At 44.3% G+C, this 18,253-nt stretch overlaps 1 pseudogene; it reads left to right on the top strand.

Annotated features, from left to right (window-relative positions):
• Positions 1-3,071: 3,071 nt before the first annotated feature.
• On the top strand, positions 3,072-3,183 carry LOC148534803 (U2 spliceosomal RNA; annotated as a pseudogene).
• Positions 3,184-18,253: the final 15,070 nt, after the last annotated feature.

Genomic DNA, 18,253 nt, shown 5'->3' with positions numbered 1-18,253 from the left:
TAGGTATTCATATCTGTCAATCAATTAGTGTGAAAAAGGCTGTCAATCTCTCATCTGGGCTAGTTAATGAGTGATGTTGGAACCTGATGATCTGGTGGTGGTAACCTAATACAAATAGTGTTATAGTTATATTATATGAATATGATGTTGGAACCTGATGATCTGGTGGTGGTAACCTAATAGACTTATAGTTATATTATATTAATATGGATATATAGATTAACCAATTGTGTCATGGTATGTTAGTTATACATGGATCTCAAATGGGATAACATGAGATCGAGGATCTTATGTTAGATATATTGTTGCACTAACTGGATGCAAATATGGCTGAACACTTGCGAGATAATAATGGTGCTTGAAAATACCTTATTTTGAATAGCTAAGTGATGAAATGTCAGGGGAATATGGTGCCATGGATTGCTTGGTTTGTGCTTACAGAAGAATGTCCGTGTATAGTTAATCACAGATGATGGACTTGACTTCATTGTAAATATTTAGTCCTTTAGGTGTCAGGGTGTCCATCGTTTTTATTAATTTGAGTTGTTCTCTATTTATCTGTGCGGTGCAATGATGGAGCTGCTGGGGGGACCCACTCACAAGTGCATACACTTCACCAGGGGTCCCCGACTGCTTAGACCTCTGTCTATAATACAGAGGGTTCCCAATGCCACTGCGTGCAGTGCGCATAGCGGCCACCATCAGTCACACCGCCACCGGCTGTATGAGCAGCTCTGTGAGTAGATCCTGGCTCTCTGAGTAGCAGGGTAGCCAGGTTATTATATTAAAAGGCGGTGCACTTAGCAGCAGGCTGCTCCGATTAGTGGAGCAGCAAGATGTAGTGGTAATTAAACTGCTTTGTTTATTGCAAACACTGACTGCGTGATAACTGAGGTCCGTCACTCTGCTGTAAGAAGCAAGTGATTACACGAGACATGTAAAATAGTACATAGCGTGCTCATAACAAAAAAATTTGAGTGCCATAGCGAGGGGGCAGAGCTTAACTCCGGAGCCCTGCCTATCTCTCACAGCGGCTCCAGCGCTCTTCTGGCTTCTGCAGATCCCTGGGTCTGACACATACTCGGCTCTGTCACATACTTGGCTGTGTGAAAGTCAGTGTAAACAGGTGTAATAAATTGCTCATAACTACAATTGAGCACCATAACGACGGCGGAGCTTAGTTACGGGGGCGGAACTTTACTCCAGAGCACTGCTTCTCCCTCACAGTGACCCCAGCACTTTTGTGGAAGTGCTGGCAGCCATTACAGAGACCCTGTTGGCTGAACACATGAATATATTGCTGCTGCTTACAACTGGTGGCCTTATCCTGGACTGTAATACACAGTGGGGGTTATGCAAGACAGGAGAGCATGTAAGTATCAGTGAATATTACTTTCTATGCCTAGCATTTTTCTGGTACTGCTAGGAGCGCTTTTAGGCAAGTGTGGCTCTCTCTTGCTCCCCTTTATATACCAGTTTCCTACTTTGATCTGTTTCACTACACTTTACTGTTGTGTGTGGGGGGTCTACATGTATCATGACATCTCTACTATTATTTACCTGTAGATATTGTGCAGGATAGTTTACAGGGGCAGTCCTCTTACTACCTATTGTGTATGCAGATTGTGTGGTGGTTGGCGTTTCTGCGTTTCAGCGCTGGGGGTTCAGTTGCTACCAGGGGCACCGAGAGAGGGGGGGGCAGGTACAAATTACCCAGGCCCGGGCTTGCTGGAGGGGCCTGGTGGGGGCCCTGGTCCGGCACCGCCTCCCCCCCTCCCTTCTATATCACAGCAGCTCAGCACACGCTGATGTGTGCTGGGCTGCAGTGGGAGACTACTCGCAGCAGCTGGAGCAGTCTTCTATGCCTATGGGGGGAGCAATCATGCTGATCGTGCCCCCCATTGGCTATGCACTGGGCTGAGGGGCTCACAGTGCCCCCCCTCCCAGTGAAGCGGCACTGCTCAAATGTTTTCTTTGGCTGTTTTTTTCCTAAGGGGATGTGGCCACGCCTCCCGTGATTAGGCCATGCCCCCTGTCACCCGGGCCTGCCGCGGCTCTTGGCAGCCCTGGTTGCTACTGCAGTTTTAGCTGTGTGGAGTTTTTTGTGTTCTCCCTTTAATATAACTACAGCCACACAACCCTGTATGCACCCGGGGAATGTCCAGGTGTTGTAGGCTTATGCATCTTCAACAATATTATTCAGAGATGGCAGATTCACCATCTTGGAGTAACAAAGCAACTGAGCTTTGGACTATGGCTGACTGTCCTTTAAGGAGCTTATATGCCTCCTGGAACTGATTTCCGCGCATAGAGCGCTATGGCTTACGCAGTGACTTCTCTATGCTGAGCAGAAAAAAATAAAGGGAGCTTCCAGGTCAGGTCAGGTACTCTAGAAGCATGACCTTCAACTAACATGTCTCTTTCCCGTACCACTAAACAGTGTCAAATGCGATGGAGGCTTTATTTTCTGCGATACACCAGGTATTGCAGCTTCGGTTTCGTGATTGTCGACGTTACCAGTTACTTGGACCATGGACCTCATTCGTTAGTTGCAAGCGGTCGCATTAAATCAGGGCGGCCGCTTGCATCCTGAACGGCCACCTCCTTGTCGATCATTAAGCTGTGGGTTGATGGTCGCGATGGTGATCACCATCGCGACCATCGGGGCTTATGACCAGGCCCTAAGGTTGGGTCTGGGCACTCGTAAGCCCCAGGGAGCTTTCTGCTCTGATGGAGCAGGAAGTTCCCCACTGACATCACTGATGATGTCAGTGCGGCCGCCCACAATATGGTAGGCGTTCGTTAAGGGACGCCTCCATTTGGAAACCACCCCCCCGGCCCGCCTACCTAATGGGGGCAGCTTTCGATCAACATCGACAGCTGCCCCCTTGTGCACGCACAGTGCAGCTGCTGTGCGTGCGCAGGCCAAACCATCAAGTCGGTTACGAGCGCATCAGCATTCACGACCGACTCTGAATGAGGTCCCATGTCCTTTAAAGATGTTGAGCTGGAGTTTGAAGTATACTCTCAGGTTATATATATATATATATATATATATACTGCTGCAGATGATCGTTTCTCAGCGTTTTGGCTAAGATCAAGTGTAGTATTGTTTCTTTTCAGGTTAATATCTGATACGCCCTCTATCTGGGGGCCATATATTAATGCGGTCTGTCATTCTAATCTGCTGTGGATTGAGACAGCTGTAAAATCACTTTCATTAGCGGATAGTGTATTACATGCAGTGGATCTAGATATGTGGTTTTCTCTAACTACTGGAGATTACTCCTTTTATGTTTCATCTGTGGCTCCTTCCCCTATAGTTCTTTCACAGGACTCTTACTAAGGACCTCATTCAGAGTCGGTCGTAAGCGGTCGCTCGGTCGTACGCCTATCACCTGCAAAACTGAAAAAGGAAGCGATTGCACAGCTGGTCGGTCACAAATAAAGTGAGGCCCATATGTGAGCAATGCACCTCCTCTAGCTTGCAAGTGATAGCAGCTAGCGATCAAGTCAATCGTTGTCAGTTATTGTATGTTAATTTTCTTCTGATGGTTGCGGCCGCTTGTGTTGTGTGCAAATTACACCAAAAATTAACAAAAAAATGCATAGAATAAGCCATCCCCATGAAATATATGTATTCTTATTATTTGCTAATGCAAACGCAGCTGAATCAATTACATGCCAATTAGCAGTGTTATTAGCTATCACAAAATATTATTAGCTGCTTGCATTGTGTGGCTCAAAATAGAAACATCACTCCTAACATCAGTAACATTCGATAGTATCTATTGTACTCTGGGGCTTGAGAGAGCACGTACCCAACCTCAAGCTGTACGTTCAGCCATGCCTCGAACCTGCTCGCAGAGTGATGTTTTACTACTTCCGGCTTTCTATGTCGGTCGTATCAGGTAATTTATGTATGCCCCTAAAACGCCCTGAAAATGGTGAGGAACGCCTGCATTTTCATACCACTACCCCCATCAACACCCACAAACGACCTTTCATGTCAATCAACTCTCGGAAGTCACTTCCTGCTCATAAGCCTTACGATCGACTGCTAACAGCTAACCGAGGTTGGGTATGTGCTCTCACAAGCCCTAGAGTACAATCAATATTATCGAATGTTATTGATGTTAGGATTGATGTTTCTATTTTGAGCCACCCAATGCAAGCAGCTAATAATCGATTGATGAAGCTAATAACACTGCTAATTGGCTTGTAATTGATTCAGCTGCGTTTGCATTAGCGAATAATAAGAATAAATAAATTTCATATGGATGGCTTTTTCTATTTTTTTATTTTTTACTTTTGTGGGCATCAACACAACACAAGCGGCAGCAACCATCAGAAGAAAATTAACATACAGCGACTGACAATGACTGACAACGATTGACTCGATCGCTAGCTGCTATCACTCGCTAGCTAGAGGAGGTGTATTGTTCATGTATGGGCGTCACTTTGGTTGCGACTGACCGGCCGTGCGATTGCTTCCTTTTTCAGTTTCTCGGTTGTTAGGCGTACGACCGAGCGGCCGCTTAAAACCGACTCTGAATGAGGTCCAGAGTCCCTTCCTTCGGGGAGTGTGGGACTAGGAACAAAAATTTCATGATATCTCGGGATATCAAGAATCCTTATCTAGTTGCCTCTCCAGGCATTTCTCACTTTCATATTTTGGATCTCTCATCTCCAGTGTCAGGCCTTATTATTCAGCCCAAGGGTATTCACAAAGATCATGGCTGTAATGGGGACTCTCTGTCGGATACAAGGAAACTCTATCATGATTCATCTTGAGAATATTTTGCTGTAGGCCCATGCCAGGGTCCTTTTACTAAGTGACTCTCAGCAGTCTCATTAGTCATGGATGGATTCTGAATTTTTCTGAAAAGTCTTATCTGCATCCAATAAGAAGCTACAATTTCTGGGTATGTTCAGTGACACCTTAGGTCAGGGTGCATATTTCCATTCAACTCCTTAGGAAGATGGTTACGGCATTCAAGGTCTTTCCTAATGGACGTTTTCACTCCAGGAGGTTTCAGGTTCCCCTCCTATCTCAGTGGACAGAATCCCGTCTTTTCCTTTACCAATGGGTAAGGTTAAATTCCAGAACTCTATCTCTTCTCTGGAGGTTGAACTTAGTACACCTACTGGAGGGAAGAGATTCAGAGTGTGGGATTGGATATTTCTTGCCTCAGAAGTGAGTCTGAGAGGAAGGTGGTCTGTAATTAAGGATCTGAGACTGCTAGACATCACAGTAAGCGAGTCTGCTGCTAAAGATATTGGAATTGTGGGTGGTCTACACTATTCAAAAAGCATATCACCAGTTATGGGGTCAGGGTCCAGTCAGACATTGCCACTACAAAGGCAAGCGTTCATTACACACCTGGGTGACAAAGTTTGCAATGGGAGTAAAAAATTGGTAGGCAGACTTCCTCAGCTGACCGGTGGCTTCCGGGGACTTCTTCCACAGTTTTTTCAACAGCTGACCCAATGGTAGGGTTTTCCACAGGTCGACCTTGTGGCATAAAGACAAAAAATATCAACTGCCTCTCTACTGCTCTTGAATGAGAGTCCCGGAGGTTGTGACAGGGTATGCACTGTCAACGCCATGGCAGTTACAATTTTGTCTACCTGTTTCCTCTTCTCCCACAGATTCTACAACGCGTTTAAGGGGAGATGGCCATGGTTCTGGTGGTAGTTCCGGATTGTCCTTACGGAGCTTGATATTCCAACCTTTGACTCCTGCTGATTAATGATCCGTGGCCACTGCCTCTAAGAGAACATCTCTTACTATGGCGTCCTTTAGTCTATCCAGACTTACAGAGGCTACATTTCACAGCGTGCCTGTTGAAAGGTCCATCTTAGGATGTACATTGATACCATTCAGGGTAATCCCTACTAGGCTTGGCACCCGATAAAAAGTTTCTTCTTAACATTGCCACTGGTTTTGAAAGATTTATGTTTGAAGGTGTGAACGTAGAGAGATTCTCCCTACAGCATGCAATCTAGCCAGCTTTCTGCTTTTTAGGCTAGCTAGTTTCTCTTCACGGCTTGGTTCTCTGAAAATTTGTTTTTCAGTTCTCACGGTTTTCTTCCTCAAGAAAGCTCTATGGTACAGCCTTTTCTTCCAGATGTGGTTCGGTTTTGACCACTCTTCATTCCTCCTATGGCTTCATAGGATTTGGATCTTGTACTTCCTTTCTACAGTCTCCTCGGATCGACCGTCTACAGTCAGTGGAGTTATAACACCTTCGTGGAAGGTTGCCCTTCTTCTCGCACCGCCTTAGCCAGGAGGGCTTTGTTTATCTAGGAGCTCTATCCTGTTGGCTTCCAGACTTGGTTTTTCTGAGGATAGAACGGATTCCCGTATGACTTTGGATTTTCTTCCAAAGGTGTTTTTGGTTTTTACTCATCAACATCTGATTGTGGTACCGGTTCTTCCTCTAGATTCACCTTTGTTCTAGACCCTTCAAAATGTTGTTAGGGTTCTTTTGTAATTCTGTGGACAGGTCTGCAGCCATAAGTAAGGCAGACACTCTTCTTGTTTTGTATGCTGCTGTTTGTCCTGGCCAGCCAGCCTCCACACAGTTGCTGGTCTACTGGAGTTTTCTGTTCTTCAGACTAGCGGATATGGCTTCCTCTAGGTAGCCTACACTTTTTTTATTTCAGAGCTTTTCTCTTGCTCAGTCTGTTCCTCATGGGTAGCTGCTCATGGAGGTTTTACGTGGGGTTTTTCTTTGCCAATTGGCTACTTTCCATTTTTTTTATGTTTTACATGGTTACAGCCCCTATGGCGCAGCATGTCCTGTCAGTTTTGACAGGATTTGCAGCGCTTTCCCACCCGTAATGAGAGCTCTGGGATGTCCTCACTGTATTTAGCCTACAGTGTCAACTAGTGGATGAAGGAGAAAACAGGATTTTGGTACTTACCGTTAAATCCCTTTCTCCAATTTCATAGAGGACACTGGATGCCCAATCCTGCACTGTTACTTCCTGCCAGGGGTGTGGTCATTTTCTGTTATGACTTTTAGAGAATGTTTTTTGGTCTCTGGTTGTGTTACTGTTTTTTTCTTCTGTTCTGTGTGATTGCTTCACCTCCTCTTCCGTTTGTTTTTTCTCAGGCCCCCTCTGGCACAGTTTTCTTAGACTGAGGCTTGTAGGGTGATATAGAGGAGGAGCTAGTCACACTTATTCAAATTTTAAAGTGCTAGCTCCACTTAGCACCATCTATACCCCACTGTCTTTAGCCTCCAGTGTCCCCTATGGAATCGGAGAAAGGGATTTATCAGTAAGTACCAAAATCCTGTTTTATATATCGAGAGAGAGAGAGAGAGAGAGAGAGATACAACTGCAAAGCAAAAGTCCTGCACCCAGCTCCACTCATTTGGAAGTCAGGTATCACGGAACTCAGGCACACCCTTTTCCTTGCAACACTGTCACGTCCAAGTGAACATGTTCTTCTAGGTAATGTGAAATCTCCACCAAAATGAACAGAAAGCTGCATACTGTTTGTGTAGTGTGTGTTTATGTATATGTCTGGCATGTGTGTGTAGCCAATTAACTTGATAGCGAGATGATTAATTACTTGGAGGATCTCAAAGAACATTTCAGTGAAAACCCAATCAAAGTCAGTTCAATAATTCTCATGATATCTGGAACATACATACAATTGAATAATTATATATATATATATATATATATATATTCTTTCACATTTCATTAACACTTTTGATTTATCCTTACACATCTATGCTTTACCCTTCACTATCACCTTTTTCCCCCTTTTCATGTGATGCCCTGGGGATGGTCCTTGGCTGGAATTTTTTGGGGTGCCTTGCTTCTCAGACGTGAACCCCTTAATGTTAGGGATGCCAGTATAGAGGAGCCTTGACGATTGGCCTGGTGCTTATTCATATGTTTGCAAATGTCTGTAACTAATACCTCTGAATCTCTATTATCATGTAGGATTTTAGTATTTTTGATTTTGCTACATTGTGCTGGAGGGCAAATCCCTTTTTTCTGTGTTCAGTGTAAACCCCGCCCTTTACAAGCACCTGTGCTAAGTCATTAAGCTGATTTGAGCAACTACCATATTTTTTGTTTGCAGTTTGGAGAGGCATGAAGGAAGTCAGCAATAGGAGGAGGTGCTGATCCTTATAGTGCCATGTGGAGGTTTTTTGGGGTACCTCCAAGGTTAGTTAGCTCTCAGCTCGTACATGTGCTGTTATCATGCAGTACACCAATTTGTAATTATATGACCCAGAGTGGGTGCTACTATTATGTAGCAATAATTATTTTGGGGTGAGCATTTGGGAGTGGGGTCCCCGGGGTTGTTCTGTCTGGACCTTTCTCAGGGCATCACCACTTAACTCACATAGAATATTTGTATTACTTCTCTAATTTTTTGTATATTATTTATGTAATTTTAATTCTTTCACATTTCATTAACACTTTTGATTTATCCTTACACATCTATGCTTTACCCTTCACTATCACCTTTTTCCCCTTTTCATGTGATGCCCTGGGGATGGTCCTTGGCTGGAATTTTTTGGGGTGCCTTGCTTCTCAGACGTGAACCCCTTATATATTTGCAAATGTCTGTAACTAATACCTTTGAATCTCTATTATCCTATAGGATTTAAGTATTTTTAATTTTGCCACAGTGTGCTGGAGGGCAAATTGCTTTTTTCTATGATACTCAACCCGACAAGCGGGTTTTGAACAAGTGAGACTGCTGGAGGGAACTAACGTGTACAAAAGGTGACTCCCGTGCATCTGCTCATAGGTTGAAGTCACGGTGATGTGGTTTTGGCTGCGTTCACGGTAGCTGGCAAGTCAAGCTCTACCCAATGGCTGGGGAGCTGATGTGAAGCCACTCAATATCCCGTGTGGTGTGGAGTAGCCAGATTTGTAAAGTTAGATGCTCATCGGGCATGATAAAGGTGTGTAGTCAGGCTCCTTGTTGAAATCAGCAAACTGGAAGCAAGCACCTATGTGTTTCAACTTCTTACTGAAGTCTTTTTCATCCAATCTTTTAGAGACTGATAAGTAGTTATATATCTGCTGGGCCTGGGTATATTTGCTTGTGATTTAACAATGTATCAACAGGCTGATATAATCATTTTTCTAATAAAACTAAAGCTGGTGAAGGAGGCAAATAAATGTTAATAGAAAGTGCTCAATGCACTTTCTATTAACAATGCATTTTCTATTCACATGAGACTATTGGAGGTAGTAGTATTCAGTTTGAAAATCCATTGGAATTCCAGTCTCAACAAATGTCTATCTTGATCACTCCCCATCCTTTGAGATGTGAATATGTGGTGAATGATCTTAAATTTGAAAGTGGATACATTTTGACAGTATTACTGGAAGTGATGGGCCACAGGTTAATCTGATGTTTTTCCTGATAGTCCTGCCGATAGTTGTCTGTGTATGGACAACTTGTCTACAATTCATATCCTCACCAATACATAAAAACACACCCTCAATCAAATTACAAACAAGTGTGTATATAATTAAAATCTTATGCTGGGAACACACTGGCCAATATATTTGGCCGATCAATTGATCGGTCAATATATCGTACCCCCATTGGCCAGTGTGTACAGATGATATGTCTGTGAACAACGTCATTCACAGACATATCACAATCGCTGTGCTGCATTGCCAATGACAGATATGTCTGCAGTAGGGGTGAGCGGGTTCGGATTTCTGAAATCCGAACCCCCCCGAGCCCCCCCGATCCGAGGCCGATCCGAGTCAGGCTCGACTTTTACCGCCTGACTCGGATCTGAAATCGAGGCAAAACGTCATCATCCCGCCTTCCGGGTCTCGTGGGTTTTGGATCCTATATAAGGTACTCGCGTCGGCGCCATTTTCTCACTCGGCTGTGGACAGTGAAGAGGGAGGGTGGGAGTTAGGGCTGGCTGGGCTGTGTAGTGTAGTGTAGTGCAGAGTAGTGTTTTGCTGTGCTGTGCTGCACTGTGCTGCTGTTGTCCATAGGGGCTGTGTCCACTACTTCAAACTCCATAGGGGCTGGCTGTGTTGTGCTGTGCTGCTGTTGTCCATAGGGGCTGTGTCCACTACTTCAAAGTCCATCGGGGCTGGCTGGACTGTGTTGTGCAGTCAGTTGTCCATAGGGGCTGTGTCCACTCCAAAGTCCTGTGCAGTGTCCCAGTCCTAAAGGGGTGCTGTAGTGTTGTCCAGGGGGTGCTCTGTCCATCAGGGGTGCTCCCCCCAAGTGCTAAAAAAATATATATTTTTTCTGTGTTTGTGAATTGTGTGCACAGTAGCCGCACGTGCATCAACAAAGTAGTGCCAAGCGTGCGCCTGTGTCATAAGTAAAGGGCCGGCTGGCTTGACCGTTAAAGAGTGCTGTAACCCCCAAAGTACACTCCAAACCAAATAAAAAAATATTTTCTGTGTTTGTGAATTGTGTGCGCAGTAGCCGCACGTGCATCAACAAAGTAGTGCCAAGCGTGCGCCTGTGTCATAAGTAAAGGGACGGCTGGCTTGACCGTTAAAGGGTGCTGTAACATCCAAAGTATACTCCAAACCAAATAAAAAAATATTTTCTGTGTTTGTGAATTGTGTGCGCAGTAGCCGCACGTGCATCAACAAAGTAGTACCAAGCGTGCGCCTGTGTCATAAGTAAAGAGCCGGCTGGCTTGATCGTTAAAGGGTGCTGTAACCCCCAAAGTACACTCCAAACCAAATAAAAAAATAATTTCTGTGTTTGTGAATTGTGTGCGCAGTAGCCGCACGTGCATCAACAAAGTAGTGCCAAGCGTGCGCCTGTGTCATAAGTAAAGGGCCGGCTGGCTTGACCGTTAAAGGGTGCTGTAACCCCCAAAGTACACCCCAAACCAAATAAAAAAATATTTTCTGTGTTTGTGAATTGTGTGCGCAGTAGTCGCACGTGCATCAACAAAGTAGTGCCAAGCGTGAGCCTGTGTCATAAGTAAAGGCCCGGCTGGCTTGACCGTTAAAGGGTGCTGTAACCCCCAAAGTACACTCCAAACAAAATAAAAAAATATTTTCTGTGTTTGTGAATTGTGTGCACTGTGGCTGCACGTGTATCATCAAAGGAGCAGCGCCAAGCATGCACCTGTGTCCCATAAGTAAAGAGCCGGCTGGCTCATTTCTTAAAGGGTGGTGTAACCCTCAAAGTGCACTACTCTCCAGCAAAAATAAAAAAATATTTTCTGTGTTTGTGTGCGCCTTAGCCGCACGTATATATCAAATCGATATAACATAAATGGAGTACCAAACTTTCTCCGATAAAAATAAAATAGAGAAAGATCAAGAGCCACTTTCTCCTAGTGCTGAAGCTGCTGCCACTAGTCATGACATAGACGATAACATGCCATCAACATCGTCTGCCAAGGCCGATGCCCAATGTCATAGTAGAGGCCACATACAATCCCAAATGACAAAGTTCAGGAAAATGACCTTAAAAAAACATTTAAATCATCTGAAGAGAAACGTAAACTTGCCAATATGCCATTTATGACACGGAGTTGCAAGGAACGGCTAAGGTCTTTCCCTATGACTAGTGTGTGTCACACTAGTATGACTAGTATGTTCATGAATAGTGGTTCAGCTTTACATGACGATGGAAGCCCTCCTCCCACTAAAAAAATCAAATGAGTTAAGCTGGCAAAAGCACAGCAAAGAACTGTGTGTTCTAAGTTGATATCACAAATCCCCAAGGAGAGTCCAAGTGTGGTGGCGGTTGCGATGCCTGACCTTCCCAGCACTGGACGGGAAGGGGTGGCTCTTTCCACCATTTGCATGCCCCCTGCAAATGCTGAAAGGAGCACCCACAGTCCACTTGCTGATATGCAAATTGAAGATGTCACTGTTGAAGTACAACAGGATGAGGATACTGGTGTAGCTGGCGCTGAGGAGGAAGTTGGTGAGGAGGATTCTGATGGTGATGTGGTTTGTTTAAATCAGGCTCCAGGGGAGACAGTTGTTGTCCGTGGGATGAAAAAGCCCATCACGTTCATGCCTGGGCAGAAGACCAAACATTCCACCTCTTTGTTCTGGCAATATTTCTATCCAAATCCGGACAGCAACTGTCTTGCCATATGTACCATATGTAAAGGTGAAATAAGTAGGGGTAGGGACGTTAACCACCTAGGAACATCCTCCCTTATACGGCACCTGCAGCGCGTTCATAAAAAGTTACTGTCAAGTTCAGAAACTTTGGCTAAGACCGTAAGCAGTCCAGGGACACCTAAATCCCGTTGTCCTGTTGTATCCAAGTGCCTGCAAACCACACCATCAACTCCCTCCTCGTAAATTTCCTCCTTAGTCAGGATCGGAAGTAGTCCTGCAGGCCATGTCACTGGCATGACTGACTCTCCTATCCGGGATTCCTCCGGAGTATCCTGCATTGCTATGCCTCCTGCTGCCGCTGCTGCTGTTGCTGCTGCTGGGAGTTGTTCATCATCCCAGAGAGGAAGTAGGAACACCACTACTTTTACTAAACAATTGACCCTCCAACAGTCCTTAGCGAGGAGGATGAAGTACGACAGCAGTCATCCTGAAGCAAAATGTATAACTGAGGCCTTGACTGCTATGTTGGTGTTAGACGTGCATCCGGTATCCGCCATTAGTGCAGTGGGATTTAGACAAATCCCATCTAGGTTCCACTTCTCTAGGCAGGCGATACCATGACTGTACAGAAACGTCAGAAAAAGTGTCCTCAGTATCCTGAAAAATGCGGTTGTACCCAATGTCCACTTAACCACGGACATGTGGACAAGTGGAACAGGGCAGACTAAGTACTATATGACTGTGAGAGCCCACTGGGTAGATGTATCACCTTACGCAGCAACAGCAGCAGCGTCACCAGTAGCAGCATCTCAGAAACGCCAGCTCGCTGTGTATCACCGGTTTCAGTAAGAGGCACACCGCCGACAACCTCTTAGAGAAACTGAGGGAAATCATCGCCCAGTGGCTTACCCCACTTAGACTCTCCTGGGGATTTGTGATATCTGACAACGCCACCAATATTGTGCGGGCATTACATCTGGGCAAATTCCAGCACGTCCCATGTTTTGCTCACACAATAAACTTGGTGGTGCAGAATTTTTTGAAAAGCGACAGGGGCGTGCAGGAGATGCTTTGGGTGGCCCGAAAAATTTTTGGCCACTTTCACCATTCAGCGACTGCGTGCCGAAGACTGGAGCGCCAGCAAACACTCTTGAACCTGCCCTGCCATCATCTGAAGCAAGAGGTTGTGATGCGGTGGAATTCAACCCTCTATATGCTTCAGAGGATGGAGGATCAGCAAAAGGCCATACATGCCTATACATCCACCTATGACATAGGCAAAGGAGGGGGTATGCACCTGACTCAAGCGCAGTGGAGAATGATTTCCGTTTTGTGCAAGGTTCTCCAGCCCTTCGAACTTGCCACACGTGAAGTCAGTTCAGACACTGCCAGCTTGAGTCAGGTCATTCCCCTCATCAGGCTTTTGCAGAAGCAGCTGGAGAGAGTGAAGGAGGAGCTAAGACGGAGCGATTCCGCTCGGCATGTGGGACTTGTGGATGAAGCCCTCCATTCGCTTTGCCAGGATTCCAGGGTGGTCAATCTGTTGAAATCAGACCACTACATTTTGGCCACCGTGCTCGATCCTAGGTTTAAAGCCTATGTGGTGTCTCTCTTTCCGGCTGACACAAGCCTGCAGAGGTGCAAAGACCTGCTGGTGAACACACTGTCAGCTGAAGCGGAACGTGACACGTCAACAGCTCCTTCATTTTCTCCCGCAACTGGGGCTGCCAGGAAAAAACGTAGCTATCCTAAGCAACACGCTGGCAGTGATGCAGGGCAGGCAGGACCAAGTTTGGACATCTGGTCCGGACTGAAGGACCTGTCAACAATTTCTGACATGTCTACTGTCACTACATATGATACTGTCACCATTGACAGAATGGTGGAGGATTACATCGGTGACAGCATCCAAGTAGGCATGTCAGACAGTCCATACCTGTACTGGCAGGAAAAAGAGGCAATTTTTAGGCCCCTGTACAAACTGGCTCTATTTTACCTGAGTTGCCCCCCCTCCAGTGTGTACTCCGAAAGAGTGTTTAGTGCAGCCGGGAACCTTGTCAACTCTTCCAGGGAGACCAGCCTCCAGAATGTACAGAGGGACCTGTGGTGGTGGATTCCAGTGGGGATGAGTTAATACTCTGTGAGGATGAGGATGTACACAACACTGAAGAGGGTGAAGAATCGGTGGATGAGGAGGATGAGGACGACATCTTGCCTCCGTAGAGCCAGTTTGTGCAGGGACAGATTAATTGCCAGCTTGTTTTGTGGGGGCCAAACGAACCAATCATTTCAGCCACAGTCGTGTGGCAGACCCTGGCGCTGAAATGATTGCTTTGTTAAAGTGTGCATGTCCTGTTTATACAACATAAGGGTGGGTGGGAGGGCCCAAGGACAATTCCATCTTGCACCTCTTTTTTTTCTTTGCATTATGTACAGTTTGGGGCCTAGTTTTTCAAACTGCCATCCTGTCTGCCACTGCAGTGTCACTCCTAGATGGGTCACGTGTTTGTGCCGCCCACTCGTGTCGCTTAGCATAGTCATCCAGCTACCTCGGTGCAACCTTTTGGACATAAAAACACTATTGTGAGGTGTGAGGTGTTCAGAATAGACTGGAAATGAGTGGAAATTAAGGTTATTGAGGTTAATAATAGCACTGGAGCAGAAAAACCAACACATTCTGTGATTTTAGCTGTTTTTATGCTTTTTTAAAAAAAAATACAGATCCAAAACACAAAACCCAGAACCCAAAGCACGGAAGGGTGGTTTTGGCAAAACCAATCCAGATTCAAAACACGAAGAAAGATCCAGATCCAAAACCAAAACACAAAACAAGAAAAGGGGCCGATGCACACCCCTAGTCTGCAGACATATCTGTCCATCAGCAAGTGTGTACGGGTGATCAGCCGATTGCCCATACATAGGGGTGCAGAGAGGGGGGGGAGCCACGAGTGGGTACTACTTATCCGGGTCCAGCACAACTCCCCATCCACTGCAGCCCAGCACATGCTGCTGTGTGCTGGGCTGCACTGGGAGACTGTCCAAGGCTGCTAAAGCAGCAGTCCGAACAGTCTCCTATGCCAAAGTGGAGGAGCGATCATGCTGATCTTGCCCCCCATTGGCTGTGCGCCAGGCTGAGGGGCACACAGCGCCACCCTCCCCAGCACCACAAATGTTTTGTTTTTTTTCCCAAAGGGAGCGTGAACATGCCTTCCACGATTAGGCCACGCCACTTGCCTGCCCCCGGCTGCCAGGACCCACTGCAGCATGCAGATGATGGTCGACCATCATCTGTAGATATATCTGCAGATCACTTGATCTGCAGATACATCTGTCAGGTGTGTACCCACCTTTAGTGTAACCAGAGCTACAAATCCAAAACAAACAGTATATCTGCACCTCTTAACAAAGTAAACAAGCCCATCAAGTAGATATTAGTATAATAGTATAACAAAATTTATAAATATAAGCATCATCTGAGAGAATAGATCCCAACCACATTGGTATAATGGGCACTATAAAGTGGCATGTCAGGGAGCATACAATGCTGCAGGAATTGCCTACCGCTGTGGAATGCAAATTGACATATACTGACATGCATTCCACCATGGAACACAAAAAGAACATTGCAGAAAGAACTGTATTATATTAAGCAAAAGCACAATATAATTATTTGCATGAAATCAACATTAGGAACAACAAATGACTATGAAAAACAAAAAATACATATCACATAAACATAAACACATGAGGACAAAATATATAAATATATATATATATATATATATATATATATATATATATATATATATATATATATATACATAGGGGCACCAACTGTATAAAAATAGAAAAACATAAAAACAACAAAAAATAGAATAAGAAAATTAATTAAGTAAAAGTTAAGAATTCAAAATGTGCACCCAAGAAAATTTAATGAATCCAGAAAGATGCCAAACTGTATTGATTCATTCAGGTCACGGTTCAAAGTAGTGTTCAGTTCGTGAATTCACTGAGCTTCTTTATGAAGAGGCATTTTAGCTCAGCCTTCAACTTTCTTAGGGGATTATCCAATCAATTATCATGCATTTAAGGGATGCTAGCTGATGTTTGGCTTCACAGAAGTGTCAGGCCACCAGTTTATCTGATTAAATGAGAGCCATATGTATAGAAGACCTGTGGTTCACCAGCCTGTCACGGAATTGCTGAATGGTCTGACTAACATATAAGAGAGGGTAAGGGCAGCTCAAAATGTACTCAATATGATCAGAAGTGCAGGACAATCTGCAATTGATTTTGATCTTCCAACCTGTGTGTGGATGGTAGAAGAATTCACCCACAGACATGCTCCTGCATGTAGTGCAGTTGGTACACCAGTAGCAACCTTTCTTCTGAGGTGGCAACCAAGAAGAAATATTCTGTGAGACACAAATCTGGGCACCTCAGCATATCTTTTAAAATTACTTATAAGAGGTCTATTAAGCAATTGTTTTTAAGTGTTGTATCTGAGTCAGCAATACAGTATGTTAATGTTGTTAATTGGATCACATACTGTATAAAAGGACTAGCTTAATCGTGCATAGTAGTAAAAACAAATACATTATCATAGTTACACAATGTCTCTTGTTACTGTTGCCATATTGGTATATTGTCAGTGCTTTGTCCAGACGTTGCACAATAATCCAAAATGTTCCAAACATCTTGATCTCATCGCAGAAATATGTAAATTCACAGTAGTGTCTTCACAGTTTTTGTGCAGCTTGTGCCCATAACACCCATCTGAGGCATAAATCGTAAAATCCAAAAATATTAAACATCAAAGAAAATTTGATTGGGTTATTAGTAAATCTAAAGGGCACTAACATTTTCAAAATAATTCAATATCTCAAGAGAGATAAATAACTTTCAGAACCCCTCAAAACAAAGAAAACTTCATATGTGTAATGTCGGAAATATGTAGTGGTATAACCAAATCTGGGAAAAATGTAGGTGTTTTCATAAATATCTATATAAAATTTGCATATGATAGTAAGTATCTGATTATTATCAGAATAAACAGTTACCCCATGGCTTTAGGCTTAAAAATGTCCCCATAATTGGATAAAAAATCATGTGTTTTGCAGTAAGTGGTGTTCAGTATTGAACAAGTGTACTATTGATTTATTTTTGCTTAAACCTTAGGGCTGAAATTGCTAACTCTCAGGCAACGTTCATTATCCACTTTATAAAATGATAATACAAATAATTGGTTTGATAAATATCGAAATTACCTCATTGTCTTTGAAAGGGCTAAACTTGAGAAGGTTACTACCAAGACCACAGGACTATAGATGGCTCATGGGTAGTGAGTCATCATCCCAAAGGTTTATAAATAATTGTAATTTTACTAATCCATATTTATCATTTTACTTCATTGTTATCCTCTGAATGTGACTACAATGATACACAAGTAGACACTAGCTCTCCCTCCTTACTTCATGTTAACACACATTTTCAGCCTTGTACCCTTCCTTTAAACATATACAGTAAGACCCCACTCATGAAGGAACAAACATAAAAACTGCAAAAAAGCAAACAAAGATCTCACAGAATTAATAATTAAGCTATCTACTTATACTTTAAGTCAGGCAGAGATATTACTTTTGGCTAAAAGTTTGTCTTTTGTCCCAGTTGTTGGTTTTCATAACTTCAGGTGCTCGGTAGACAATTATTATCTTGCGGGAGACATTTAGTGACTTGACAGTCAACTGACACTTGTAATTTATTTAAAATGAGTAGTACTGTACTTATAAACCTCTGTCACCAAATTCTAGTTTCTACATCAGGGTCCATAGGGTATCCACAGGATACCTTGGGGTATAGGTGATGACATCACTCATCGGGCACTATAGAGTTAAGTTTTCAGCCTCCCAGGATGCACTAGGGTCCCCCTCCTATACCCCACCCCCGAGCCAAGGCATCTCAGTTTTCGTGGGTGCCCGGCTCGGAGTCGAAGCACATGTTTAGAGGGGGGCTAAGAATAGCCCCTGAAGTTTCTTCAAGGCAGCTGTGGCTGCACATCTGGGAGTACAGCATGGACAGTCACTGCTGACGTCCATGCCATCTCCCCTACACCCCGCCGGTACCAGAATGCCGGTACTGATCCAGGGATGCTGGTAAATATCTGGGGTCACAGCTAGCAGTGACCCCA

This window comes from Taudactylus pleione, unplaced genomic scaffold, assembly GCF_031769625.1.
Source record: "Taudactylus pleione unplaced genomic scaffold, aTauple2 ptg000064l, whole genome shotgun sequence".
In the NCBI taxonomy this organism is placed as follows: Eukaryota; Metazoa; Chordata; class Amphibia; order Anura; family Myobatrachidae; genus Taudactylus; species Taudactylus pleione.
The sequence above is the reverse complement of the archived record's forward strand: the minus strand, read 5'-3'. Positions and strand labels throughout refer to the sequence as shown.